Below are 24,359 nucleotides of genomic sequence, written 5' to 3' on the forward strand. Positions count from 1 at the left end.
TTTATGACATTTAATTGCTCATAAGGAAAGCTATCATCAATAGGTAGTGGGTCATCAAGCACATTTTCTAACCTAGACAAGTTGTCTGCAACGGGGTTCTCAGCTCCTTTTCTATCAACAATGTGCAAATCAAATTCTTGTAGCAAGAGAACCCATCTAATAAGTCTAGATTTAGCATCTTTCTTTTCCATAAGATATTTAATAGCAGCATGATCAGTTTGAATAGTTACTTTAGAATCAACAATATAAGGTCTAAACTTATCACAAGCAAATACAACTGCTAAGAATTCTTTTTCAGTAGTAGTATAACTTCTTTGAGCATTGTCTAGATTTTTACTAGCATATTGAATAACATTTAGTTTATTATCAACTCTTTGTCCTAGAACAACACCTACAGCATAATCACTAGCATCACACATAATTTCAAAGGGTAAATTCCAATCAGGTGGCTGAACAATAGGTGCAGAGATCAATGCTTTCTTAAGTATTTCAAATGCTTCTACACAATCATCATCAAATACAAATGGTATATCTTTTTGTAATAAATTAGTCAGAGGCCGAGAGATTTTTGAGAAGTCCTTAATGAACCTCCTATAAAAACCGGCATGACCAAGGAAACTTCTTATACCTTTGACGTCCTTGAGACATGGCATCTTTTCCATAGCATCAACCTTGGCTTTATCAACTTCAATACCTCTTTCAGAAACTTTATGCCCCAAGACAATACCTTCATTAACCATAAAGTGGCACTTTTCCCAATTCAAGACAAGATTAGTTTCTTCACATCTCTGCAAAACTCGATCAAGGTTACTCAAGCAATCATCAAAAGAAGATGCATAGACGGAAAAGTCGTCCATGAAAACCTCACAAATCTTTTCACAAAAGTCAAAGAATATAGCCATCATGAATCTTTGAAAGGTAGCAGGTGCATTACATAAACCAAAAGGCATACGTCTATAAGCAAAAGTACCAAAAGGGCATGTAGAAGTAGTCTTTGATTGATCTTTGGCTGACATATTTGAGATAAACCAGAATAACCATCTAGAAAGCAAAAATGTGTATGTTTGGACAATCTTTCTAGCTTTTGATCGATAAAAGGTAAGGGGTAATGATCCTTTTTAGTAGCCTTATTTAATTTGTGGAAATCAATTACCATCCTATAACCTGTAATAATTCTTTGAGGAATCAATTCATCTTTATCATTAGGAACAACAATAATACCTCCCTTTTTAGGGACACAATGGACAGGGCTTACCCACTGACTATCAGCAACGTGATAAATTATACCTGCCTCAAGGAGCTTTAGTATCTCCTTTCTTACCACTTCTTTCATTTTAGGATTCAGCCGACGTTGATGATCACGAACTGGTTTAGCATCTTCTTCCAAATTAATTTTATGTTGACATAGAGTGGCACTAATGCCCTTAAGATCATCAAGAGTATACCCAATAGCAGCACGGTGCTTCTTCAGAGTTTTCAATAATCTCTCTTCCTCATGCTCTGAAAGGTTAGCACTTATAATAACAGGATATATCCTTTTCTCATCAAGATAAGCATATTTAAGAGTATCAGGTAACGGTTTAAGCTCAAACACGGGATCACCCTTGGGTGGAGGAGGATACCCTAGGATTTCAACAGGTAAATTGTTTTTTAGAATAGGTTCCTGTTTAAAGAATACTTCATCTAATTCCCTTCTTTCATTCATAAACATATCATTTTCATGGTCTAGCAAATATTGTTCTAAAGGATCACTAGGAGGTACGGCAATAGAAGCAAGACCAATAAGTTCATCATTACTAGGTAATTCTTCTTCATGATGTTGTCTACTAAATTTATAAAAATTAAATTCATGAGTCATATCATCTATACCGATAGTAACAACATCTCTTTTGCAATCTATGGTAGCATTAACAGTATTTAAGAAGGGTCTACCAAATATAATGGGACAAAAGCTATCTTGTGGGGAACCAAGAACAAGAAAATCAGCAGGATATTTAGTTTTCCCACACAAGACTTCAACATCTCTAACAATTCCCATCGGTGAAATAGTATCTCTATTGGCAAGTTTAATTGTGACATCAATATCTTCCATCTCAGCAGGTGCAATATCATGCATAACTTCTTTTTATAAGGAATAAGGTATTGCACTAGTACTAGCATCCATATCACATAAGCCATGATAACAATGATCTCCTATTTTAACAGAAATAACAGGCATGCCTACCACAGGTCTAGGTTTATCTTTATCACGGGGTTTAGCAATTCTAGCAGTTTCATCATAGAAATAAATAACATGCCCATCAATATTATCAGACAAGAGATCTTTAATGATAGCAATATTAGGTTCAACTTTAACTTACTCAGGAGGTGTATATGTTTTAATATTGCTTTTACGAACCACAGTTGAAGCTTTAGCATGATCCTTTATCCTAATAGGGAAAGGTGGTTTCTCAACATAAGAAGTAGGAACAATAGGATCATTATAAGTGATAGTCTTTTCTTCAACTTTAATAGGTGCAGCTACTTTTACTTCTATGGGAGGATGATATTTAAACCACTTCTCTTTGGGGAGATCAACATAGGCAGAAAAAGATTCATAGAAAGAAGCTACTATCTCAGAGTCAAGTCCATATTTAGTGCTAAATTTACGAAAAATATCAGTATCCATAAAAGGTTTAACACAATCAAAACTAGGTGTCATACCTGACTCCTTACCATTGTCGAGGTCCCAATCTTCAGAGTTACATTTAATTCTTTCCAATAAATCCCATTTGAATTCAATAGTCTTCATCATAAAAGAGCCAGCACAAGAAGTATCAAGCACGGTGCGTTTGTTACCAGAAAGCCGAGCATAAAATTTTTGAATAATCATTTCTCTTGAGAGCTCATGATTGGGGCATAAATATAACATTGATTTAGGCCTCCCCCAAGCTTGAGCGATGCTTTCTCCTTCGCGAGGCCAAAAATTATATATATAATTGCGATCATGATGAACAAGATGCATAGGATAAACCTTCTGATGAAATTCCAATTTCAATCATTTGTAATTCCAAGACCTCATATCATCACATAGCCTATACCATGTCGATGCATCTCCCCTCAAAGATAAAGGGAAGACCTTCTTCTTAACAACATCTCCGGGTACACCTGCAAGCTTAAATAATCCACAAACTTCATCCACGTATATCTGATGTTCATCAGGATGTTTTGTTCCATCTCCTAAAAAAAGGATTAGCTAGCAGTTTTTTTATCATACCCAAAGGAACTTCAAAGCAAGAATTTTCATTTTAATTTTCATTTTCAGTAGGTTCAGTAGGTTGAGGAGCAACTCTTTGCTCTACTAGTCGGTGTCAAGATACCCCGAACAAGCCCCTCAGAGGATTACTTTCCATGGTAACAAGTGACAGTAAATTTCAGCATACTATATAAATTTTTCCTTACCAAATTCCACCTACCAAAAGCGCTTCACTCCCCGGCAACGGCGCCAGAAAAGAGTCTTGATGACCCAAAAGTATAGGGTGACTATCGTAGTCCTTTCAATAAGTAAGAGTGTCGAACCCAACGAGGAGCAGAAGGAAATGATAAGCGGTTTCCAGCAAGGTATTCTCTGCAAGTACTGAAATAAGTGGTAACAGATAGTTTTGTGATAAGATAATTTGTAACGAGAACAAGTAACAAAAGTAAATAAGGTGCAGCAAGGTGGACCAATCCTTTTTGTAGCAAAGGACAAGACTGGACAAACTCTTATATGATGTAAAGCGCTCCCGAGGACACATGGGAATATTGTCAAGCTAGTTTTCATCACGTTCATATGATTCGCGTTCGGTACTTTGATAGTTTGGTATGTGGGTGGACCGGTGCTTGGGTACTGCCCTTACTTGGACAAGCATCCCACTTATGATTAACCTCTATTGCAAGCATCCGCAACTACAACAAAAGTATTAAGGTAAACCTAACCATAGCATGGAACATATGGATCCAAATCAGCCCCTTACGAAGCAACACATAAACTAGGGTTTAAGCTTCTGTCAATCTAGCAACCCATCATCTACTTATTACTCCCCAATGCCTTCCTCTAGGCCCAAATAATGGTGAAGTGTCATGTAGTGGACGTTCACATAACACCACTAGAGGAGAGACAACATACATCTCATCAAAATATCGAACGAATACCAAATTCACATGACTACTAATAGCAAGACTTCTCCCATGTCCTCAGGAACAAAAGTAACTACTCAGAAAGCATAGACATGTTCATAATCAGAGGGGTATTAATATGCATATAGGATCTGTACATATGATCTTCCACCAATTAAACCAACTAGCATCAACTACAAGGAGTAATTAACACTACTAGCAACCTACTAGCACCAATCGCGGACTTGGAGACAAGAATTGGATACAAGAGATGAACTAGGGTTTTGAGATGAGATGGTGTTGACGAAGATGTTGATGGAGATTGCCCTCTCCCGATGAGAGGAGCATTGGTGATGACGATGGCGATGATTTCCCCCTCCGGGAGGGAAGTTTCCCTGGCAGAACAGCTCCACCAGAGCCCTAGATTGGTTCCGCCAAGGTTCCGCCTCGTGGCAGCGGAGTTTCGTCTAAGAAGATGGCTTATGATTTATTTCCCATCGAAAGACTCCATATAGCAGAAGATGGCCACCGGAGGGCCACCAGAGGGCCCATGAGGTAGGGGGCGCGCCCCCCACCCTCGTGGGTAGGGTGTGGCCCCCCTGGTGAAGTTCTTGCTCTCAGTATTTTTTTATATTTGGAAAACATCTTCCTGAAGTTTCAGGACTTTTGGAGCTGTGCAGAATAGGTCTCTAATATTTGCTCCTTTTCCAGCCAAGAATCCCACCTGCCGGCATTCTCCCTATTTATGTAAACCTTGTAAAATAAGAGAGAATAGGCATAAGTATTGTGACATAATGTGTAATAACAGCCCATAATGCAATAAATATTGATATAAAAGCATGATGCAAAATGGACGTATCAAAGGGAACCCGCCTTGCAATACGGAAGACAATCTGCGCGCCGGACTCCTCGTCATTGAAGCTAGGTTCAGGGGCTACTGAGGGAGTCCTATACTAAGGGGTCCTCGGGCGTCCGGCCTATTATCCATGGGTCAGACTGATGGGCTGAGAAGACATGAAGGCCGGAGACTGTACCTTTGTTCAGATTGGACTCTCCTTGGCGTGGAAGGCAAGCTTGGCGACCGACTATGAAGATTCCTTCTTATGTAACCGACTCTATGCAACCCTAGTTTCCCCCCCCCCCCCTCAGTGTCTATATAAACCGGAGGGGTTAGTCCGGAAAGGATATACTCATTACCATAGTCATACAGGCTAGGCTTCTTTGGTTTAGCCATTACGATCTTGTGGTAGTCAACTCTTCTAACACTCATATTCATCAAGATCAATCAAGCATGACGTAGGGTATTACCTCTGTAGAGAGGGCCCGGACCTGGGTAAACATCGTGTCCCCCGTCTCCTGTTACCATCGATCCTAGACGCACAGTTCGAGACCCCCTACCCGAGATCCGCCGGTTTTGACATCGACAATCGCCGACTTAGGAGCCCCCTGCTTGTTCGAATCACTGATGTTATTGAGTCTAGAACAAAAATGTTTTGGGTCTTAGGATTATATATATATATCGGGGAGTAGGATTCTTTTTACTCCTTAGTCCCTTCGTCACTCTGGTGAGCCTCCTGATGTAGATGTTTTGTCTTTCCTGTCCTCAAATTTCACAAAAAAAATTAGGATCACGCGGGTATCTTGGAATCGTTTCAATATTCTTGTGATGAGAACATTGTTCTTGGTGCCTCCTGACATTTAGGGGTTGTGGCAGTGTCCGGGGGAGTTGAGCTCCAAGGTGTTGTCGTCAAAATTTTTTCGTTGCAGTTCTAGAATACCTGAGTTCACCGATATCGAAAATCTCTTTTATGCAGTTGTTGGTGAGATAACCTCGACGCCACCCAGTACTGGGGCGGGAGTTCGGGAGTATTGCCATAACTCCTATAACGGATGCTTTTCGAAGGTGGAGGTACATGACTTCTAGAGTTTTCTTGGTTATGTGTTGACGGATGGGTACAGCTGGAGCATAGGGCTTGTTAGTTGTGTGATATATATTGTGCCTCCCTGTGTCCCCAACACCAGATTGCATAACCAGAAAGTTTCAGGAGTTTATAGGTGAGAATTCAAATAGCTCTTGGTATTTCTTCCCGCATATATTTGGTTTGTGATTGGGTAATCCTTACCACTTATTTGTTCCAGTCATACCTTGTTGTTTCATTCATCAACCTTTATCTAAGTGGCTTCTCACCTTAATGTATGTTTGATGTTAAATTTGGAATTCATTCGTTCAACCTATGTTCCGATGTTTATCATGAAGACTATATGTTGCAATTTCTATCCATTGATTCAGCTTGTCTATCTGTCTATCAAGATTCTAAAGGGTGTCACCCTCTTGAGGATGGCTCCCCCAATGCGTCTGAATCCGGGCCGCAATGATGGGGAACAGACGAACCCTCCACCACCACCTCCACCTCCGGAGGCATGGAAAGCTGTTGTGGCAGCGACCAATGCCAATGCCTAGATCCTTTTGCAACTCTTGCAAGAGCACAACCAAGGCCAAGGCAACCAAGGGAATCAAGGTCAAGGGAAATTCAACAATCAGCCTCAGTTTGCTACCCTCAACCAGTTCCATGCAAATCAGCCGAAGTCTTTCAGCTATTGTGCCGAGGCCACGGACGCTGATGATTGTCTTGTGGACATCAATAAGCATTTTGAATGTAGCAATGTCAGGCCGGAGGACTAAGTCAAGTTCGCTTCTTTTCACCTCAAGGACCAAGCTGCTGATTGGTATCAACAATACAAAGATTCCAGAGGAGGTAATGTGATTACCTGGGATGATTTCTGCCGAAACTTCAAAGCTCATTATATTCCAACAAGCGTTGTTGAGAGCAAGCGTGAGGAGTTCCACAATCTCAAGCAAGGCAACATGTCTGTGTACCAATACAACATTCAGTTTCAGAAACTTGCTCGATTCGCAAGGAAGGATGTTCCTGATGAAAAGAGCATGATCTATCACTTCAGAGGTGGCCTCAAAGAAGATCTGCAGTTAGCGTTCGTGCTTCTTCAGCCTACTAAGTTTGATCAATTCTATAACATGGCTCTCAAGCATGAAGGTGCTCAGCTCAAGTGTGAGGCTTCTAAGAAGAGAATCAGGAATGCCGTTCAGTGTTCTTCTTCCTCACAAGTGGCAGCTAAGCAACAGAAGTTCTAGCTTCCACCTCCTCCTCCGTTTCGTCAGCCCTACCAGCAGAAGAACAAAGGTGGCCATGGATCTTCCCACCCACCCAACCCAGGCTATCAGAACAAGTCTCATACTCAAGCTCTAAGGTCAAGTGCTCCTTATCATCGTCCGCTCTCAAAGGTGACTTGCAACAAGTGTCAGCGGAAAGGTCACTATGCAAACAAGTGCTTCAACCAAAGGCGCCTTCCACCTCCTCCTCCTGTGAGGTATTCAAGCAATGCAGTGGTAAAGCATAATCCCAAGCATGCTAAGGTGAACATGATGAATGCAACTCAAGCAAAGGATTCTTCAGAAGTGATCATGGGTAACCTTTTAGTTAACTCCATTCCTGCAAAAGTATTGTTTGATACTGATGCATCGCATTGTTTCATGTCAACGCCGTTCTTTACCAAGCTTGAATTCACTTCTTCACATTTGGGTAGCCCCATGGCTGTCATTTCTCTGGGTAAATGGTTGAGCTCTAGTTTGGTAGCTCCTGATGTTACCATCAAGATGGGCAATTATAAATTTCTGTTATCTCCAATGGTTCTTGGCGACTCTGATATTGATCTAATTCTCGGGATGGACTGGCTTTCTAAGCACAAGGCTCAACTTGATTGTGCTACCAGGGAGATTCAATTGACACACTCTTCTGATGATGTCATCATCTATGCCGCAAGGGATGAAACTATTCGATTGTTCTCTCTTAATGAGAAGGGCGAGCTAGATGCAATTTCTCAGATTCCAGTCATTTGTGAGTACCAAGACGTCTTTCTATAAGAGCTTCTGGGAATGCCTCCTCATCGGCTAATTGAATTCATTATCAATCTTGAGCCTAGTACTGAACCCGTTTGCAAGCATCCATACAAGCTTGGACCAAAGGAGCTAAAGGAATTGAAGAAACAGCTCGATGAACAAGATTGTCTGGGTTTGATCAGACCGAGATCATCACTGTGCGGTTGTGGTGTTCTTTTTGTCCAGAAGAAAGATGGAACGGACCGACTTTGTGTCGATTACCATCCATTGAACAAAAAACAATAAAGAACAAGTATCCACTTCCCAACATCAATGAGTTATTCGAGCAACTTAAAGGTGCCAAAGTATTCTCCAAGCTTGACCTCCATACGGGTTATCATCAGATTCGCATATGTGAGCAAGATATCCCCAAGACAACTTTCAAAACAAGCTTTGGTTCTTATGAATATACTATCATGTCTTTCGGCCTTGTCAATGCTCCTCCAACGTTCTCTCGAATGATGAACTTCATATTCAACCCCTAGACAAATGAATTTGCCCTGGTGTACCTCGATGATATCTTGGTCTTCTCCAAGAATAAGAAGGATCATGCCAAGCATTTGCGATTGGTGCTCGACAAGCTCAGAGAGTATCAATTCTACGCGAAGTTTTCCAAATGTGAGTTTTGGCTTGATGAGGTTCTTTATCTTGGTCATATCATCTCCGCCAAGGGCATTGCTGTTAATATGGAGAAGGTTTCTGCAATTGTGAATTGGGAGCCTCCTCAGAATGTCAAGCAGCTCCATAATTTTCTTGGTCTTGCAAGCTATTGCCGAAGATTTGTTGAGAATTTCTCTAAGATTGCAAAGCCTCTTTCCAACCTCCTCCATAAGCATGTCAAGTATGGTTGGACTCCTGAGTGTCACATTGCTTTCAACACTCTAAAATAGAAGCTCATCTCATCTCCTGTTTTGACTCCTCCTGATGCATCCAAGCCATTCGAAGTTTTCTGTGATGCCTCATTGCAAGGTCTCGGCGCTGTGTTAATGCAACAGAAGAAAGTTGTGGCCTATACCTCTCGTCAGTTGAAGCCCAATGAAAGGGACTACCCCACCCACGATCTCGAGTTGGCGGCAGTTGTCCATGCATTAATAACATGGAGACATCTCTTTTTCGGAAGGCAAGTGGATATTTTCACCGATCACAAGAGCCTCAAGTATATCTTCACTCAACCCAACCTCAACCTCAGCAAAACTCGTTGGGTCGAAATGATTCAAGAGTACAACCCAAGTATTGAATATACTCCACGCAAGGCGAATGTAATTGCAGATGCTTTGAGCAGGAAGGCTTATTGCAACAACTTAATTGTCAAGCCATTCCAACCGGATCTTTGTGAAGCTTTCCACAAACTCAACCTCCAAGTTGTTCCTCAAGGTTTTCTTGCCAACCTTCAAGTCACTCCCACTTTGGAAGATCAAATTCGTTAGGCACAACTCCTTGATACCATGGTGAAGAAGGTGAAACACGGTATTGCCAAGGGCTTACCCAACTACAAGTGTTATCGCATTGATGACAAAGACACTTTATTCTTCGAGGATCGGATTGTGGTTCCTAAAGGTGATCTAAGGAAGGTCATAATGAACGAAGCGCACAATTCTCTTCTTTCCATTCATCCAGGCAGTTCGAAGATGTACCATGACCTCATGCAGTCGTATTGGTGGACTCGAATGAAGCGAGAGATTGCTCAATTCATGAATGAATGTGATGTATGTCGAAGGGTGAAAGTAGAACACCAACGACCAGCTGGTCTCCTCCAACCTCTTGCTATTCCAGAATGGAAGTTTGACCATATCGAAATGGACTTCGTTACTAGATTTCCTAAGTACAAGCGTGGGAATGATGCCATTTTCGTTGTCATTGACAAGCTTACAAAAGTGGCTCATTTCCTTCCAATCAAAGAATCTAGCACAACAGCTCGGTAGGCAGAGCTATACACCTCCAGAATTGTCTCATTGCATGATATTCCACAATTGATATCATCAGATCACGGAAGCATTTTCACTTCTATGTTCTGGGACTCCTTCCAGAAGGCCATGGGCACCAACATTCGCTTCAGCACAACCTTCCATCCTCAAACAAGTGGCCAAGTCGAGCGAGTCAACCAAATCCTCAAAGATATGCTCAGGGATTGTGTCATCTCTTTCGGTATGAAGTGGGAAGATTGTCTCTCATATGGTGAGTTCTCCTACAACAACAGCTTCCAAGAAAGTTCGGGCAAGGCCCCATCAAAATTCTATATTGCAGAAAGTTACGTACTCCTCTCAATTGGTCCGAGACTGGTGAACTCCAACTTCTTAGAAACGACTTGATCACAGAAGCTGAAGAAATGTGTAAAGTCATCCATGAAAATCTCAAAGCCGCGCAATCGCACCAGAAGAGTTACTATGATAGCAAGCACCATGACTTGGCTTTTGAGATCAGAGACCATGTCTACCTCCACGTCTCTCCAATGAAACGCACTCGTCGCTTCGGTATCAAAGGGAAGCTTGTCCCGAGATATCTGGGTCATTTCAAGATCATTGGCAAAAGGGGAGACCTCACCTATCAACTTGAGCTCCCGTCCAACTTCGCAAATGTGCACGATGTGTTTCACATGTCACAGCTTTGCAAGTGCTTCAAGACACCCGAGCGCAATATCAACTTCGAAGAGATTGACCTCCAAGAAGATTTGTCTTATCATGGACATCCCATTGCTATTCTTGAAGAAACCGAGCGCAAGACTCGCAACAACTCAATCAAATTCCTGAAAGTGAAGTGGTCACACCATTCCGACCGAGAACCACCTGGGAACGCGAGGATCACCTCCGTTCCGAATATCCGGAGTTCCTTTAGTCCTAGATCTCGAGACAAGATCCTCTTGTAGTGTTGGTGTGTTGTAACACCCCAGAGGTAACTTTCCATAATTGTAACTCCAACCCTTGCCATTTCTGGCTATGTGATATGATATTTCCTTCATGGTTGGCTTCTTTTGTTTGGCTTTGTGTTATTTATTTGTTGCATTGCTATGCCATTTCTTTTTATTATTGCACTTGTCATCTATGTTTGCATCATGATCTTGCCAAGTGTTGTGTGTGCTCGGGTCATATTGCATATCCATCCTCATCATGTGCATTGTGTGATCCAAGCATGGCCACCTCCTTGCATCACCTCTCCCTCCTTCTCTTTCTTTTATTTGGCAGGTGCCAGTTTCCCTACCCCCCAATAATGTCCAAGACTTCCTCATAAATTTTGCATCCTTTCCTAAACCCCTCTGTCAAGTTTCACCTCATTTGGAATTGTTTTGGTCAGGTTCAAAAATGCATCAAGTTTGAATTTTGTTCAAACTTGCTCTATTTTTCTACCTCTAAAATTGTCCAAGGTAATTATATCAAATATTAAAACATTCCAGGAGCTTGGGAATATTTTTATATTTACCAAACTCCTCTACTTTGTCCCTGGCTTTTTCCCATTTGTTTTTCTGCCTGAAGAAATTGCAAAAGGAAATGAGCAGCGCAGCAGCCCACAACCTGGGCCAGACCCTAGCAGCAGCAGCGCTCACCAGGGCCTCGGCCTCCCAGGCCGGCCCGGCTATTCCGCCCGCAGCCCGTCTCAGCCCCCGCGTGGCGCCCGCCTCCTCTTTCTCACCCATCCACTCCTTTACCCACGCTCCCCGTACGCCCACGTGGTCGCCCCAGCCCTGCTCGTCAGCGCCTCGCTGTAGCTTCCAACCCACCTTTCCCTCTCCTCTTGCCGTCGCCATGGGGACCGCGAGCCCGAGTGCACACCGTGCTCGCCCGCTTGCCCGACCCCCTACTTAACCCCTGTCCTTGCCACCTACCCCACCTAGGGTACCCTCTTCCCTCTCGCCGCCGCCACCAGGTGAGAGAGTGACTGAAGGAAATATGCCCTAGAGGCAATAATAAAGTTGTTATTTATATTTCCTTATATCACGATAAAGGTTTATTATTCATTCTAGAATTGAATTAACCGGAAACTTAGTACGTGTGTGAATACATAGACAAAGAGAGTGTCACTAGTATGCCTCTACTTGACTAGCTCGTTAATCAAAGATGGTTAAGTTTCCTAGCCATGGAAAAAGAGTTGTCATTTGATGAACGGGATCACATCATTAGAGAATGATGTGATTGACTTGACCCATCCGTTAGCTTAGCACTTTGATCATTTAGTTTACTGCTATTGATTTCTCCATAACTTATACATGTTCCTATGACTATGAGATTGTGCAACTCCCAAATACTGGAGGAACACTTAGTGTGCTATGAAAAGTCACAACGTAACTAGATGACTATAAAGATGCTCTACAAGTGTCTCCGATGGTATTTGTTGAGTTGGCATAGATCGAGATTAGGATTTGTCACTCCGTGTATCGGAGAGGCATCTCTGGGCCCTCTCGGTAATGCACATCACTATAAGCCTTGCAAGCAATGTGACTAATGATTTAGTTACGGGATGTTGCATTACTGAACGAGTAAAGAAACTTGCCAGTAACGAGATTGAACTAAGTATTAGGATACCGATGATCGAATCTCGGGCAAGTAACATACCGATGACAAAGGGAACAATGTATGTTGTTATGCGGTTTGACCGATAAAGATCTTCGTAGAATATGTAGGAACCAATATGAGTATCCAGGTTCCGCTATTGGTCATTGACCGGAGATGAGTCTCGGTCATGTCTACATATTTCTCGAACCTATTGGGTCCGCACGCTTAACATTCCGTGACGATCTGTATTATGAGTTATGTGTTTTGATGTACCGAAGTTAGTTCGGAGTCCCGGATATGATCACAGACATGACGAGAAGTATCGGAATGGTCGAGATATAAAGACCGATATATTGGAAGGCTATGTTTGGACATCGTAATGGTTCCTGGTGAGTTCGGACATTTACCGGAGTACCAGGGGGTTACCGGAACCCCCCAGGGAGTATACGGGCCTTATTGGGCCTTAGTGGAAGAGAGGAGAGGAAGGCCATGGTGGAGGGCGTGCCCCCCTAGCCCAATCCGTATTGGGTGGGGTGGCGGGCCCCCCTTCCTTCCCTCTCTCTCCCCTTTCCTTCTCTCCTACTCCAACAAGGGAAAGGGGGAATCGTACTCCCACCGGGAGTAGGACTCCCCCCTTGGTCACGCCATAGAGGACCGGCCCTCCCCCTCATCCACTCCTTTATATACGGGGGAGGAGGGCACCCCATGGACACACAAGTTGATCTCTTAGCCGTGTGCGGTGCCCCCGCCACAAATTTCCACCTCGGTCATATCGTTGTAGTGCTTAGGCGAAGCCCTGCGTCGGTAACTTCATCTTCACCGTCATCACGCCGTCATGCTGTCGAAGCTCTCGCTCGACACACAGCTAGATCTAGAGTGCGTGGGATGTCACCGAGCTGAACGTGTGAAGATCGCGGAGGTGCCGTACCTTCGGTGCTAGGATCGGTCGTATCATGAAGACGTACAACTACATCAACCGCGTTGTCATAACGCTTCCACTTACGGTCTATGAGGGTACGCGGACAACACTCTCCCCTCTCGTTGCTATGCATCACGTAGATGGATCTTGCGTGTGCGTAGGAAAATTTTGAAATTACTGAGTTCCCCAAAAGTGGCATCCAAGCCAGGTCTATGCGTAGATGTTATATGGACGAGTAGAACACAAAGGAGTTGTGGGTGTGGGTATATACGTATTGCTTGCCGTTACAAGCTGATTCTTGATTCAGCGGTATTGTTGGATGAAGCGGCTCAGACCGACATTACGCGTACGCTAACGCGAGACTGGTTCTACTGACGTGCTTCGCACACAGGTGGCTAGTGGGTGTCAGTTTCTCCAACTTTAGTTGAATCGGATTCAATGAACAGGATTCTTTCTGAAGATCAAAAAGCAATCACTATACCGCGTTGTGGTTTTTGATGCGTAGGTAAGAACGGTTCTTGCTCAGCCTATAGCAGCCACGTAAAACTTGCAACAACAAAGTAGAGGACATCTAACTTGTTTTTGCAGGGCATGTTGTGATGTGATATGGTCAATACATGATGCTAAATTTTATTGTATGAGATGATCATGTTTTGTAATAGAGTTATCGGCAACTGGCAGGAGCCTGGTTGTCGCTTTATTGTATGAAATGCAATCACCATGTAATTGCTTTACTTTATCACTAAGCGGTAGCGATAGTCATAGAAGCAATAGTTGGCGAGACGACAATGATGTTTCGATGGAGATCAAGGTGTCAAGCCGGTGACGATGGTGATCATGACGGTGCTTTGAAGATGGAGATCAAAGGCACAAGATGATGATGGCCATATCAAATCACTTATATTGATTGCATTTGATGTTTATCCTTTATGCATCTTATTTTGCATAGTTCAGCGGTAGCATTATAAGATGATCTCTCGCTAAATTTCAAGGTATAAGTGTTCTCCCTGAGTATGCACCGTTTCTATAGTTCATCGTGCCGAGACACCACGTGATGATCGGGTGTGATAAGCTCTACGTTCACATACAACGGGTGCAAGCCAGTTTTGCACACACGGAATACTCGGGTTAAACTTGATGAGCCTAGCATATGCAGATATGGCCTCGGAACACTAAGACCAAAAGGTCAAGCGTGAATCATATTGTAGATATGATCAACATAGTGATGTTCAACATTGAAAACTACTCCATCTCACGTGATGATCGGACATGGTTTAGTTGATATGGATCACGTGATCACATAGATGATTAGAGGGATGTCTATCTAAGTGGGAGTTCTTAAGTAATATGATTAATTAAACTTTAATTTATCATGAAATTAGTACCTGATAGTATTTTGCATGTCAATGTTGTTGTAGATAGATGGCTCGTGCTGTTGTTCCGTTGAATTTTAATGCGTTCCTAGAGAAAGCTAAGTTGAAAGATGATGGTAGCAATCACATGGTCTAGATCCGTAACTTGAGGATTATCCTCATTGCTGCATAGAAGAATTATCTCCTGGACCCACCGCTAGGTGACAAACGCGATGCAGGAGCAACCCCAGATGTTATGAACACCTGGCAAAGCAAAGCTGATGACTACTCGATAGTTCAGTCTGACATGCTTTACGGCTTAGAATCGGCACTTCAACGATGTTTTGAACGTCATGGAGCATATGAGATTGTGACGCCCCAAGACCGGAGCTTCAGATGCCTTCCGTGGTTTCTGGGTTTTTCGTCGTGTGAGTTGTTTGTTTCTTTGCTTTCATCTTTGCATCATGTGCATTGCATCATGTCAGCATGCCATAAGTCTTTTGCATCTCAACTAAATAAACCATATGGATCTTCGATCCATTTAAACAGAGGGAATTCACGTGGTGATTCTCTTTATAACATATCCTCCCAATATTAGGGAGTTATAATAAAATATTCCAATAATTTGGAATTACCTTTAACACACATGCAACATAAATTCCCAATGCCTTTGTTATCTCATCTCTTTTGGTCTCCATTTAAGTTGCTTCCAAATTCAAATAGTTTGAGGGTTATTCAAACTTATTTGAATTTGTATATTCTAAACTCTCTCCGACCTTTTTTCATTAATTCTCTATATTTTTCTGTCTCGAGAAAAATATGTCACGTGTGGGTATTCCACTCCTACCCTTCCATTCTTTTCTTCTAAGTTTTATCCCTATTCTATAAAAATTATGAAGGAAAGAGAGTTGGAGAGGGAAGAGAGAGGCCCAGCCTGGCCGGCCACTTAGGCCCATCCAGCCGGCCCACCTAAACTGCTCTAACCCTAGCCCAACCCCCACTCTCCCTCGTCTCCTCCTCTAGCGCCGCCAGAAGCCCCATGCCCGATCCCCATCTCCCAGCTCGTTCCCGCATCTCTCCCTCGATACCCCGCCTCCTTCTTCCACCAGCGCCGCCAACTGCCCTCTTCCTCTCGCTCCTCCCTCCTCTCGATCTTGGTTCCTCCTCCTCGGCGCCTGCTTCTTCTTGGACCGGCCATGGAACCGCCCGCCTGCGTCACCTGCACCGAGCTCCAGCCGGACCTCCTGCGTCACCGGCCTCACCTGCTGGTGCCTCGCCTCGGACCTCCTGCGTCGCCGGCCTCACCTGCTGTTGCCGACGCCCATCTCCAACGCCAAGTTCCGTCAACGCCTGATCCTGCATCGAGCAGGGGAGCCAAGAGGACGACCCCAGCGCCAAGTCCCGCTCGCCGGTGCTCGTTGACTCCGTCGTTCCCGCGCGAAACCCTCCTCGCCAAGTCCCTCGGCGCCCCCAAGTCCGCGTCGCCAAGTTCCTCGACCTCGCCAGAGCACCGTACCTCCTAGGCCGCCGCTTTGCCAGGGACGTCGAGCACCACCAGTAGCAGTTCTGACAGTCCCCATCGCCGAGTCTCTCGCCGTGACCCGTCAAGCCGCCGCTCTGTCAACCGCGGGAATCCTCCGCTGCACCAAGCCCATCCAGCCGCCGCTGCATGTGCCCTCGCCTCTACCGTGCCTCCTTCTTCTTCTGTTGCTGAAGTGCAGGCCACCGTCGTACCGCCCCAACCTCCATGACCAGCGCCATGAACCGCAGATCTTTGTACCGGCTTCCGAACCGCAAGACCAAGTCCCGCACAGACCTGAGCGTCCCTGGGTTTCGCCAAGTTCCATCACCGATGACCGTTTTGGATACACCAAGACCCGGACCATCAAGTACCACGACGTCCGTCGATCGCCAAGTACCCCTTCGGATACGCAAGTCCCTCGAAGGTCCACCGATGCCTAGAACGACTACAAGACCGGAATGAAGTACCACGATGACCGTTGACATGTACCACTACACCGCAACGAAACGTCAAGACCGTCCCGGATATTGCCAAGTACCACTTCGGTTTCGGAACGCGACGAGTAGCACTACTACCTCGAGGACATTGGTTCCATCAAGTTCGACTACCACGTGTGTACAACTACCGCCGCCATGATTTTTGACAAGATGTCGTGTGCCTCCATTTCTACTACCGTCCCGGTGATCACAGATGAACGATAGCACGACTACTTCCACTATGACATGAGTACAACTACTACCTCTACGAACGTGGCGAGGCCGTCTACTTCCGCTAAGAACTTGATCCGTTCCGAAAAGTCTCACCTCGAAGGTATAACCCCGAGACGACGCCCGTGAACGCATGAATGCATGTTGGATGAGATGCACCCTTTGTCTGCAGCGTGTCCGTATTGTCACTCGTTTTCCATGCCACTAACCCGTGGGACACCCAGAATCCGGGAGCGCCCCACCATCTTTTGCACGCATCCGCACACTTCTCCTTTGCACCGGTATCTCAATCGAGTTACCGGAACCGGAACGCTGCCGTGGCATCATTTTCGTTATCGTTGCCGTGGCACCCCTTTTCCTTCCACCATGGCGACAAAAGCCTTATAATACTCTTGTCAACTTTTAATAAAAATTGCATAAACTTGTTCATGTCATCCGCATCATGATAACAACAATTAAAATGTTTAAATTGTTGTTGCAATAAATTACTAATGCATATGGGGATTTACCGGATTTGTTGTTTGTTATATCCGGCCCCATTTAAACTGTTTAATGGGTATAGTTTTGTTATGCTTCACCTCTTGCCATGTTAACCAACATTTAATATTGTTGAGTACTTAAACGGGAGAGAACTAGTAATTGATGTGGTGTTTTGTCAATATGCATCTCAATGCATATTGAGCTCCACTTAATTTGTAGGATTGCTTGCGCACTTTGCCATGCCATGCTTCATTAAACCGGACATGCATCATACTTGTTTGCGCATCGTGCCATGCTTATGTGATGTTTGTTTTTTTATGTTGTTTGCTTCTTTCCGGTGTTGCTTCTTCGGGTTAGTTTAGCGTCGCATTTGTGAGGACCCATTCGACTACGTACGTTTGTCTTCTTCATGGACTCGTTCTTCTTCCTTGCGGGATTTCAGGCGAGATGACCATACCCTCGAAATCACTTCTATCTTTGTTTGCTTAGTTGCTCGCACTTTTGCTATGCCTATGCTGCGATACCTACCACTTGCTTATCATGCCACCCATATTGTTGAACCAAGCCTCTAACCCACCTTGTCCTAGCAAACCGTTGTTTGGCTATGTTACCGCTTTGCTCAGCCCCTCTTATAGCGTTGTTAGTTGCAGGTAAAGATTGAAGTTTGTTCCTTGTTGGAACATGGAGATGTTGTTCCTTGTTGGGATATGTTTACTTGTTGGGATATCACAATATCTCATATTTAATTAATGCATCTATATACTTGGTAAAGGGTGGAAGGCTCGACCTTATGCCTGGTGCTTTGTTCCACTCTTGCCGCCCTAGTTTCCGTCATATCGGTGTTATGTTCCCGGATTTTGCGTTCCTTACGCGGTTGGGTTATAATGGGAACCCCTTGACAGTTCACCTTGAATAAAACTCCTCCAGCAAGGCCCAACCTTGGTTTTACCATTCGCCACCTAGCCTTTTTCCCTTGGGAGTCGCGCATCCCGAGGGTCATCTTTATTTTAATCCCCCCTGGGCCAGTGCTCCTCTGAGTGTTGGTCCAACTGAGCGATGTCCGGAGCTACCAGGGGCAACTCTGGGCTGGCCCACCCGACGTCTTGCTCATCCGGTGTGCCTTGAGAACGAGATATGTGCAGCTCCTATCGGGATTTGTCGGCACATCTGGGTGGCTTTGCTGGTCTTGTTTTACCATTGTCGAAATGTCTTGTAACCGGGATTACGAGTCTGCTCGGGTCTTCCCGCTAGAAGGAATATCCTTCGTTGACCGTGAGAGCTTGTGATGGGCTAAGTTGGGACACCCCTGCAGGGATTTGATCTTTCGAAAGCCGTGCCCACTGTTATGGGCAGATGGGAATTTGTTAATGTCTGGTTGTAGAAAACCTGAAGTTGGCCTTAATTAAAATACATCAACCGCGTGTGTAACCGTGCTGGTCTCTTCTCGGTGGAGTCCGGGAAGTGAACACGGTGTTGGAGTTATGCTTGACGTAGGTTGTTCTAGGATCACTTCTTGATCATACTTTTATCGACCGTGCTTTGCCTTCTCTTCTCGCTCTCATTTGCGTATGTTAGCCACCATATATGCTAGTCGCTTGCTGCAGCTCCACCTCATACCTTTTACCTTACCCATAAGCTTAAATAGTCTTGATCGCGAGGGTGTGAGATTGCTGAGTCCCCGTGACTCACAGATACTTCCAAAACCAGCTTGCAGGTGCCGATGAGCCCGTGCAGATGACGCAACCAAGCTCAAGGAGGAGCTCGATGAAGATCTTGTCCTTTGTGTTGTTTCGTTCTAGTTGATCAGTAGTGGAGCCCAATTGGGGTCGATCGGGGATCTGTGTAGCATTTGGGGTAGTCTTCTTTTATTTTGGCTCCGTAGTCGGGCCCTGATTGTATTTGGATGATGTAATGATTTATTCATGTGTTTGTGTGAAGTGGCGATTGTAAGCCAACTATGTATTTTTTCCCTTATTGTATTACATGGTTGTTTGCGAAGATTACCTCACTTGCGACATTGCTTTCAATGCGGTTATGCCTCTAAGACGTGCTTCGACACGTGGAAGATATAGCCGCATCGAGGGCGTGACAAGTTGGTAATCAGAGCCTTCCCCGACCTTAGGAGCCCCCCTGCTTGATCGAATTAGCTGTCGAGCTGAGTCTAGAAAAATGTTTTGAGTCATTTAGGAATTATATATCGGAGAGTTTAGGAATTCTTTTTACTCCCCAGTCCCTTCATCGCTCTGGTAAGGCATCCTGACGAAGAGTTTTGACTCTTCTCTTCTCAAATTTCACTAAAAAAAATTTAGGATCACGCGGGTATATTGGAATCGTTCCGATGGTTTTCTGACGAGAACATTGTTCTTGGTGCCTCCTGACATTTAGGGGTTGTGGCAGTGTCCCGGGGAGTTGAGCTCCGAGGTGTTGTCGTCACAATTTTATCGTTGTAGTTCTGGAATACCTGAATTTAGTTTCGCCGACATCGAAAATCTCTTTTATGCAGTTGTTGGTGAGATAACCTCAACGCCACCCAGTACTGGGGCGGGAGTTCGGGAGTATTGCCATAACTCGTATAACGGATGCTTTTCGAAGGTTGAGGTAGATGATTTCCGAAGGTTTCTTGGTTATGTGTTGAAGGATGGATACAGCTGGATGTAGGATTTGCTAGATTTGGGTGAGATATTACGCTTCCCCTGTATCCCCAACACCTGATTGCATAACCGGAAAATTTTGGGAGTTTATAAGTGGGAATTCAAGTAGCTCTTAGGATATCTTTCCGACAGATGTATGATATGAAATTGGGGTTCGACGTCTAGTGGTCCGCCTATTCACGGTTGGTTTTACAGTGGTCTCGTTGTGTCTTAAAGAGTCCTTGGCTATGCCGACTCGGGGACACTTTGTATGTCATGTGCACTGCCTTGTACAGGATGGTGTTGTACGATTGAGCCCGTGTAGGCCCCACCACGAAAACTTCGGACGAAATCTCTATCATATGTTTGTTCCGGCTTATTTTGCAAGCCAATCCTTTGTTTTGTTTTGAGTTGTGGTATTCGAGTTGCTTCAATGTCAAGTGTTGATTCCATACCTTCCCCAAATGGTGTTCTCATACTCCGATGTGGATACTAATCCTTCTTGGTAATCGAGATTGTCATGTCAACCCTTTTCAACCGGCGTGTTTTCTCTTCAAGTGGATCCGATCATTTCAACATCAGTAAGATCAATTATCATTTTTTCTCAATGGTGTTCGTTTCATCCATTCCAAATTGTCTTTGTTTTTCCCACCCTCCCTCCCTTTGTTTTTCTTTAAGGACTCAGTTATCTTAATCAAGTATCCATCTTATTGATGCGAGGCCTCTTCATTCCTTTTCCGTTAATGTTTCTTATCCGGTGATTCTCATGAAGATTCTAACGGAGTCTCAAGTTTATCATTCTTTGTTCTTTTTCTTCTCCGGTGGATTCAAGCCAAGCCTTGTGGATCATATCCTTTTTCCTCGTTTCAAATACCTTTTCTCACCGGTGCACCTCTTTATCATTCACCTCTCGCTATTCATTTGTTCCGGAATGCTCAAGATATCTCGAAGATTCGTGTTTTCCACTCTGCATTCATTCAAGATCTTTCGAGGTTGTTATCTCATTCAAGTCATTTAATTCAACCGGTGTAACCTCTCTTTTTAATCTTTTCAACGGCGTTTCTTTTGAGTGGGCCCTAACCCACAGGTCTTTTCCCAGGATCTTACCTGACTCTTCTAATTCTCCCTGAGCTATCCTCAAAAAATTCTTTTTGAAGTTTGACGTTAGAATGATTCATCATCAGTCATATGTTTTCTCCAAATTCTTTCAAATTCTTTTCATCGTTGGCTAAACCTCTCCTCTTTTAATCATTCCGGAGTGTCTCAACAATTTGGTGGTGTTTCTCATCGTGTTTTTCAACATTTGAAGACCGAAGAAGATTTTTCTCTCTCAATCTTATCCGCTCACTCAGAGATTCGTGGTTCTAGCTTAAATGCCATACTCTCATAATTGTTTTTCGATTGTGAGAATTCTTTTCACCTATCCGGAGCAATTCAAGATTCTTTTCAGTTGATTCTCCGGGGGCCATCAATTCAGGTTTATTCATTCTCAGATTTCAGCTATCATTCTCCAAAATCATACCGGAGCTTAAATCAAGGATTCTGTAGTCAGCTCGTAATCTCTTCGTTCTCAGGGATCTAAATTCTCTCAAGCATTTTCGTTTATTTGCTAATCCTTCCCGGTGTTTCTTCATGTTTTATTCATTCTTTTTTAATTCTTACGGTGATTCGTTCAAGAGTTATCTTCCTCGGTTATCATATCAATTCATTCGTTGTTTCGATTCCACCGGTGGTTCATTGAAGACATTCTCAAGTTTATGTTATATCTCTCTTAATCTTTTCTACGAGAATAAGGAATATGTCAAATCCGTTGATTGTCATCAATTTAAGTGGTCAAGGATAAGCATAATGTAATTCTTACTCTTGTTTCATCGAGTGAATTCAATTCCTTATTCCGGAGGTTCATCAAATTCTCGATCTCATTTGTTCTTCTCCTTTTCCCGGAGTTCCAATCTTTTTCAACTATTTCACCATGGAGATTCATCTAAATCATTACAAGGTTTCACCTTGTGTTTTCAACTACCCCTGTCTTTTCGTTTGATTATTCTTTTGTTACCGGAGTTCTTCATGGAGACTCAACATGGTGGTTCATAAAGGATTTAATCCCTTCTCGAAGTGTTCATCGAGATTCTTTTTCAGACGAGCTCATGTATTCTCCATCTTTCATTCCGAAGTGCAATTCGTTCTACCTTATCTTTTGAGCTGGTGTTACGTCATTTTTGACAATTGTTTGGTGTTTCATGATTCACAAGTTGTCAGGAATGAGATATTTAAATCCATCATGTTCAATTCGTTCATGAGATGCTTTACAACCCATCAATCTATTCATTGGAATTATCTTGGGTTATATTTCACCTAAACCTTTCCCTGAGGATTGTTACTATTTATGGTGCTTATAAATGACCCAAGTTCTTCATTTATCCTCCCGGTGATATAGTTTCTCGTCTCCTTGTAATATCAATCCAATCAAATCTTTTTCGTGAGTGGCAAGTTGTCACCTCATAATTTTGAGATGTTTACTATAAGCCCATATCAAGCTTATCCTTTTCGTTGTTGGTTTTCCAACAACTCCGCTCAAACCTACTCCTAAAGATGCTTTTGCAAGCTCATTTAAGGTAGAAGATGTTGTTTTCTCCTCCGTTCATTCCATTCCTTTTCTCTCTTTTCTTCCGGAGGCATTTTGTTGTTGCTCTCTTCAACCCTTCTTCTTGTTCTTGTCAGGACCTTGTTCTTTTCATGCTTATCCATTTAACTGGAGTGTTGTGCCTTTTGCTCAAGTTCTTTTCGCCTTATCAAGCCTTGCATCTCTTTTCAACCAGAGTGCTGTCCGAATATGTTCTTCCTTGTTACTCTTTCCTACCGGAGTGCTTTCAATTTTGTTCTTCTTTGTTCCTTTCTTTCTTTCTATTTGTTCAACCTCTCAAGGTTCGTGGTTTCACTCGTTTGTCAAAGAAGCAACTTAATTTTACCTCTTATCTTTCTCTTCTGTTTTTTCCCTCCGGTGCCATCCTAGATCTCGGGACGAGATCCTTTCGTAGTGGTGGAGTGTTGTGACACCCCAAGACCGGAGCTCCAGATGCCTTCCGTGGTTTCCGGGTTTTTCGTCGTGTGAGTTGTTTGTTTCTTTGCTTTCATCTTTGCATCATGTGCATTGCATCATGTCAGCATGCCATAAGTCTTTTGCATCTCAACTAAATAAACCGTATGGATCTTCGATCCATTTAAACCGAGGGAATTCATGTGGTGATTCTCTTTATAACATATCCTCCCAATATTAGGGAGCTATAATAAAATATTCTAATAATTTGGAATTACCTTTAACACACATGCAACATAAATTCCCAATGCCTTTGTTATCTCATCTCTTTTGGTCTCCATTTAAATTGCTTCCAAATTCAAATAGTTTGAGGGTTATTCAAACTTATTTGAATTTGTATATTCTAAACTCTCTCCGACCTTTTTTCATTAATTCTCTATATTTTTCTGTCTCGAGAAAAATATGTCACGTGTGGGTATTCCACTCCTACCCTTCCATTCTTTTCTTCTAAGTTTTATCCCTATTCTATAAAAATTATGAAGGAAAGAGAGTTGGAGAGGGAAGAGAGAGGCCCAGCCTAGCCGGCCACTTAGGCCCATCCAGCCGGCCCACCTAAACTGCTCTAACCCTAGACCAACCCCCACTCTCCCTCGTCTCCTCCTCTAGCGCCGCCAGAAGCCCCACGCCCGATCCCCATCTCCCTGCTCGTTCCCGCATCTCTCCCTCGATGCCCCGCCTCCTTCCACCAGCGCTGCCAACTCCCCTCTTCCTCTCACTCCTCCCTCCTCTCGATTTTGGTTCCTCCTCCTCGGCACCTGCTTCTTCTTGGACCGGCCATGGAACCGCCCGCCTGCGTCACCTGCACCGAGCTCCAGCCGGACCTCCTGCGTCGCCGGCCTCACCTGCTGGTGCCTCGCCCCGGACCTCCTGCGTCGCCGGCCTCACCTGCTGTTGCCGACGCCCGTCTCCAGCGCCAAGTTCCGTCAACGCCTGCTCCTGTGTCGAGCAGGGGAGCCAAGAGGACAACCCCAGCGCCAAGTCCCGCTCGCCGGTGCTCGTTGACTCCGTCGTTCCCGCGCGAAACCCTCCTCGCCAAGTCCCTCGGCGCCCCCAAGTCCGCGTCGCCAAGTTCCTCG

The sequence above is a fragment of the Triticum urartu genome, chromosome 7A, assembly GCF_056163025.1.
Source record: "Triticum urartu cultivar PI428250 chromosome 7A, HENAU_Tu73, whole genome shotgun sequence".
Lineage (NCBI taxonomy): Eukaryota > Viridiplantae > Streptophyta > Magnoliopsida > Poales > Poaceae > Triticum > Triticum urartu.